Below are 7,226 nucleotides of genomic sequence, written 5' to 3' on the forward strand. Positions count from 1 at the left end.
TACGATTGAGATGGAATGAACGATTTGTTGTGTATTATCAGGTTTAATAATCCCTATCACCACCGTTAAAGTAACAGATTTGTACACTGTACTGGCGCCTTTGCCACACACCCCCACATCCCAATCAAGAACTATGTCCTTTACTGCTTTAATGATGGAGTGAAGGTATATTCTTTCAGTGTGTTACCTCCCTTATCATCGGAGGGTGAAGCTTCGGATGATGGCGCCTCATGGAGACTCGTTTGCTTGCATCTTCTGATTCAGCTCTATTTCTATCTTTAATATCTCTTCTCCTTCCCTTTTTGAGTTCTTTTGAAGGCTGCGGCCAGGAGTTACACGATATAGAAACATATAAAACTATGAAAGGGCTGGATTAGATTAGATTAGATTATGAGGACACTCAGTTCTCGTTTGTTGTCATTTAGGAATGCATGCATTATAATTGACACAATGTTCCTCCAGAAAGCTATCATAGAAACACAGGACAAACCAAGACTAAAACTGATAAAACCACATAATTATACCATATAGTTACAACAGTGCAAACAATACCGTAATTTGATAAAGAGCAAACCATGGGCACGGTAAAAAAAAAGTCTCAAGTCCCGATAGCCCCATCATCTCACGCAGACGGTAGAAGGGAGAAACTCTCCCTGCCATGAACCTCCAAGCGCCGCAAACTTGCCGATGGATTGGAAGCACCCGACCGCAGCCGACTCTGAGTCCAGCCGAAAACTTCGAGCCTCCGACCCTCCTTCCGACACCGAGCACCGAGCACCATCCTCTGCCGAGCGCTTCGACCATGCCCCGGCCACCGAGCAACAAGCCAAGCCAAGGACTCGGGGCCTTCCCCTCCGGAGATTCTGGATCGCACAGTGGCAGCGGCAGCGAAGCAGGCATTTCAGAAGTTTCACAAGATGTTCCTCCGTGCTCTCACGTCTGTCTCCATCAAATCAGGATTGTGCACGGCACCCTTATTGACAGATAATGGATAAGGTCGTGGCTAGAACTTGGGGCATAGCCTCAACTGACGGCAATGTAGATTTTGGACCGAGATAAGGAGGAAACGTTTTCCCAGACAGTGTTGAATCTGCAGGATTCTCTGCCCAATGAAACAGTGCAGGCTACCCCAGGAAATACATTTAAGACTAGGTCGGATAGATTTTTGCAAGTAGGGGAATTAGGGGTTACGGGGAAAAGACAAGTCGGTGGAGATGAGTCCATGGTCGGATTTGCCATGACCTTACTAAACGGCGGACCCGGCTCGATGGGCCAAATGCCCTACCCCTGTTCCTATTTCTTAAGTTCTTCTGTTTTTTATGCTTGCTGCTCGTATGGTTACATTTGGTTAGCACATCCAGCGGTGTCTTCTGCTAATACCCAAAAGTAACTTAACGGCTTCATTAATTCTTCACTTGGTCCTCTATCCTTGTATTGTCGGAAAAGTCGAATGTTACGAATGTAAACCTGAGACTTTATAAAACTGCGATGTGTTGTGCTCTTTTGATATGTTCGCATAGGAACACAGTCCAATCAATTTCCTTTCTCCTGCCGTACCTTGACATTACACGGCTCTCTAGTGATCAGTTGCCTCTAACAGCTCACTATGATTATCCGCGGGCAGCAATGTCCCATTATCATGATCAATATTTCTCAGATGCTGAAGTACAAAGGAGGTAGTGCATGTTATAGTCTTCATTCAGATTCCTGCCCCTATTTCCTTCGATTGTGAGCTTATTTTTAGTCGCAAGTGGGGAAGGGAGTCGGAGTAGTGACAATAGTACTGGTTTCTTTGGTTGTATGCTGGCAGGAGATGTTGGAAACAGGCTGACTTTCATCGTCATAACCATACGGAGCTGTGTCGCTACGTCCACCACCAACCTCGTGTTTCATATGCGGCCCCTGTTTATTATTTCTCTGTGAATGGGGATGTTGGCTCAGCAAATTTCCTATCGGCTGCAGACACTTCATTTCATCTCCAGTGTTACGTTCCTTTTCTGAAAATAATTTCGACATTACATTCAAAATGTGTTAAAATCAGCATACATTTTACTCTTACTTCCACTTCGCTGCAAACGGAAGTGCTTCTTTTCACTCACTCTTTTTCACAAGCATTCTAAAACTGATTCAAATGCATTATTTACACGCTCCTCGCAACCACCTTCCTCGCAAATATGTTGCCTTCTAATTAAGTTCAACAGCTTCTCTTCAAGACGGGTCCCCAGATCATGGAAAACATGATTGCTTCATCTAATCAGTCCCCCTGTATCCATTTTGCTGCCGCAATTCTACTAAATTCTCAATTAAGCTTCCTTTTGCTCCAGCTTCGTTTAAATTCCCTGCCTCACATCGTCCCATGGGTAATCATCGAGAGCCTCATCACAGGCACTTAATATCCTCCGTACATCCGTGACCAGCGATATCCCCACACTGAGGAGAGTTCCACGTTACCGTGTAACAATCAGGGGAGAATTCTCAGTACGGAAGATGTTCAGCCTGTCGGAGCAAGTTATCATTTCATTGTTAATCCAAGGGACTATATCAATAAAAAATACAGTAGATGTCATAAAGGAAAATGTGTGCAGATGCGGCTGAGACTTCAGAAATTAAACTGAAGGGAAATGCTGGATGTTGAGTCAGTTTCAGAACAACGGAGTCGATTTAAAATGTTTATTCACGCTGTGCAGGGAGCTTCCGAACCCAAGGTCGTCAGAAGCACAATAAAAACAATAGATTAATGTTGAAAGTTCAAAGTAAAATTTATTATCAAAGTACATAAAACATGCAACCTGAGATCCTTTATTTTCTGCAGGCATATTTAGCAAATCTATAGACGAATATACGGATCAATAAATATATAGGTAAAATATTGAAGAAAAGACAGCTATAAAAAGAATAGAGAAAAGATAGTAATGATGTTAACCGTACGGCACATGAAATAGTGAGAGCAACAGTCAAGAGTTATATTCGGACTCCCAAAGTGCAGGTTGAGAAGTAAATTGCCGATAAGGCTAAGACTGAGGGGAATAGAGGTTCTTCCTTGTCGGAGAAATATTAGGAACTGCACTCAGACACGGAGGAGATCGCTTCAACCAATCTTTATTCGTGATATCACGGGAAACCCTTCCCTAAGAGCGGGGTGTCAGAGTTCCGGAAACAGCTTCAAGTACAGCTTCATTGATACAGTTGAGTACATATCAGTAAGATCTACAAGCAGGGGTTATCGGTTAGTTATCAGCTGTTCACGCACTCATGATCACAGAACGGTCCATTGTAGGATGCAGGCCTTGGGGTTCAAATCAACATTAAAGGACAACATTCACAGTCAGGTCCTGATACTTGACATTAGTGCAGACACACAATACATTCTGTTGCCCTTTGATCACGATAAGGAAGAAGCTCTAGCAATCTGTAGATGTTGGAATTTCGAGCAACACACATAAAAGTTGCTGGTGAACGCAGCAGGCCAGGAAACATCTCTAGGAAGAGGTACAGTCGACGTTTCGGGCCGAGACCCTTCGTCAGGGCTAACTGAAAGAAGAGCTAGTAAGAAATTTGAAAATGGGCGGGGGAGGGGGAGATCCAAAATGATAGGAGAAGACAGGAGGGGGAGGGATGGAGCCAAGAGCTGGACAGGGGATTGGTAAAGGGATATGAGAGGGTCATGGGACAGGAGGCCCAGGGAGAAAGGAAAGGGGAAGGGTGAAGCCCATGGGCGAAGGGTATAGTGAGAGGGACAGAGGGAGAAAAAGGAGAGGGAGAAAAAGATGCGCCCTCACACATGAATACGCTACTTCACCCGTGTGGAAAGGAATCGAATTACGAGAGAGCATTTTAACACCATTGCTACCAATCGGCTTAATTCTTATCTTCAATGGGTTAACAGTAAGACATATAATTGCGGCAAATAGAGCCCGCAGAGGGCTTCGGAAAAGCAGCGATAAACAGAAAGATACCGAGGTGGAAAACCGCAGAAAATCGATGATCTTATTGTTTGCAATTTCAACTAATTTCATATTATTTTGGATGCCCTATATAGCTCATTCTCTGAAATGGTAAGTGGAAAATTACTATTACCGGGACAGATATTTCAGTTCCCCGGTATATATACTGCAGCAAATTGGATTAATGTTTCAAATTCTTAGTGTGTGCACTTAATACTGGTATCTTCACACTGACACAAAGGAAATTCAGACAACAGCTGAAGGATGAAATGAAATATGTGTTTACGTTAAATGGCCTTCTGTGTAGATAACGCCAACTCCAATTCCAATTCAGCGAAGTTTTTAAATAAAGCAGTTTAAAATTCAGTTGGTTTGGCAAGTACGTCATAAATTCAAACAATCATGTGCCTGGTCATCCTGAAATGAATAAATTCCAAACTATTACAGAGATCTGACAATAATCCGGGAAACCTTACCGCAGCATAAAAGCCAGGACCAACAGTCTCCGGGACAGCTTCATCCACCAGACCATTAAACTGACTAACTCACGCTGGTTTGAATGTTTTTCTATGTTCCATTGCCTGTTCCATTTATTATAAATTATTATAAATTACTAGGATGGCACATTGCACATTTAAACAGAAACGTAACCTAAAGATTTTTTTTTTATTCCTCATGTAAGTGAAGGACGTAAGAAATAAAGTCAATTCAATCACAAGGAGAGGAATGATTTCCGTACTTTTACAGGTTCAGGTGTTTCAAAATGCTCATAGTCGGGTAAAAGAGAGTAAAGGGAAAGCCTTTTAAACAAAGGGGGAGCTTCATAGTAGCACAGCGCGGAAAGCGGGGACAATGTGGTGGGATTGTATGTTAATGGACTGTGAGTGGAACTCAGAAGTAGGAAGGGAACAAACACTCGTTTGAGAGTATTCTGTACAGACCTCCCATCACCAAAACGAAAACAACACACACAGACAGTGACAGATCGGAAGATAGATTTTGCACAGCTGCTTATATTAACACGGCTGTTGTCACAGGCAACTTAAACTTCACTGATATTCATCGGCAATTCCTCTGTTTAAAAGGTTTAGATGTGACAGAATTTCTCAGTTGTGTACAGGCAGAAGAATTGGTACAAGTAGCGGGCAGGTGGACTAGTGAACAGTCGATCCTGTGCTAGGATCACCAGAAAGTGAAATGGATCAGGTAACTGATCTCTCCGCGTGTCAGCAGTTCAGATGGATAGAGCACAGCGATTCGACATACCTTACACTGGGATAGCAGCAGACAATATGGAATGCACTTAATTGATACTATTGGGTAGGAACGTTGGAGCCGATTTTGGGAAGCGATTTGTACCTTCAAATGCACAAGAGAAATATGGAGATCGTTAATGCAGCATTGATTGGGATTCAGTATTAGCTTCTTTCATTGAGGTGGGGATCGGATGGCTCCGTAAAGTAACTCTGGTTGATAAGAGATATGGAACACCTCTTCAAGAAAAAGAAATAAATATACTGAAGGTTTTGGAAGAAAGGATCAGACAGTGCTATGGAAAGTCACAATGCAGCCAGGAGGGATTTAACAATCGACTTAGAAAAATTAAAAGGAGGTATGAGAAGGCATGAGAGAGCCGCATTAAGATAGGTGAAAAACAGGAGGATAACGAGAGAGAGTGGGAGAGATCAGAGATAAAAGAGGAAACTTGTTTGTAGTCCAAGGAGGCAGTGACACTTTGATACTTTGCTTCGGGATTCACCAGTCAGTGAGACCTTGATGAATGTGGATACAGCGAAAAAATGCGGGTGAGCTGAGGCATGTAGACACTTAGAATTACGACCTGGAAACTGGGAATACATGAATATAAACCATTTCCCGGTGCTGGAAGCTATGTAATCCAGGTAATTATAGAAAGCGAGCGAAGATGTTGCAGCGCTTTTGGACATGACATTTGCATCATCACTGTCCACAGAAGTAGTACGGGAGGATGGGAGAATGGCAAATATTACTTCTTTGTGCAGAAAATGTAATAGGGATAGTCTTGGATAGGACCCTGGTCAGACCCTACTTAGAGTACTGTGCTTAGTTCTGGTCACCTGACTACAGGAAGGATGTGGAGCGATTTAACATCTTAAAGTAGTTTTGAAATTTTGCAGGACACGGTATTTGCTCCTGATGTTTGTCTGGATGGGAACATTTGAGATGTCCGCTCCGGTGACACCAGAACACATCCTCCGCTCTGCGACAATAGCTTCGAACCGCTAATTCTCCCGTTGTGCCGTCTACGTCATCCACGAACCTACTTATGTTTAAATCCGTTTATGTTTTCCTGGAAATTATATATCATTTTTATTATTTTTTCTTTCTTTACTTTACCATTGTCAGGTTTGAAATACAATGTGCTACTGCTGGAAAAGCGGATGCTCATGTACTTACACCCTGGATGCCCACGACAGTAAACCTGAACACGAACTGAAAAGTTCAGTTTCAAGTTCATCCCAAACACTGGAGCCCAAACGATGTTTCTGCCCAGGATTGAACTGGGGACCTTTCGCGTGTGAAGCGAACGTGATAACCACTACACCACAGAAACTGTGCAAAGCGCTCAATACTCTGCGCTATTGAGCAATGACCCGAGGCACCTCCTCCCCACCCTGCTCTGCAATACAGCAATAAGAACAAGTCATTACCCACCGTTCCTCTTCGCTTTCAATGACAATTATTGCATTTATGTGACATATACGGTTACATGCATTAACAATTTCCTGTGGGGTGCTGGTCAGGGCGCGACATGTAACAGGTAACTGAACTATGTTGCTTATATACAGCAAGGAATTCAAACAGCAAACACGAGGAAATCTGTAGATGTTGGAATTTCGAGCAACACACATAAAAGTTGCTGGTGAACGCAGCAGGCCAGGCAGCATCTCTAGGAAGAGGTACAGTCGACGTTTCAGGCCGAGACCCTTCGTCAGGACTAACTGAAGGAAGAGTTAGTAAGAGATTTGAAAGTGGGAGAGGGAGGGGGAGATCCAAAATGATAGGAGAAGACAGGAGGGGGAGGGATGGTGCCAAGAGCTGGTCACGTGATTGGTAAAGGGATATGAGAGGATCATGGGACAGGAGGCCCAGGGAGAAAGGAAAGGGGGAGGGTGAAGCCCATGGGCGAAGGGTATAGTGAGAGGGACAGAGGGAGAAAAAGGAGAGGGAGAAAAAGAATACACACACACACACACACACACATATATGTGTGTGTGTGTATTTTTCTCTCTCTCCTTTTTC

At 43.4% G+C, this 7,226-nt stretch overlaps 1 non-coding gene across 1 annotated transcript; it reads right to left on the bottom strand.

The window, feature by feature from the left end:
• Positions 1 to 6,464: 6,464 nt before the first annotated feature.
• trnav-cac (transfer RNA valine (anticodon CAC)) lies at positions 6,465 to 6,537 on the bottom strand. Its single transcript has one exon. It is a non-coding gene; the product is annotated as a tRNA-Val (tRNA).
• Positions 6,538 to 7,226: the final 689 nt, after the last annotated feature.

This window comes from Mobula birostris, chromosome 13 (genome assembly GCF_030028105.1).
Source record: "Mobula birostris isolate sMobBir1 chromosome 13, sMobBir1.hap1, whole genome shotgun sequence".
NCBI lineage: Eukaryota > Metazoa > Chordata > Chondrichthyes > Myliobatiformes > Myliobatidae > Mobula > Mobula birostris.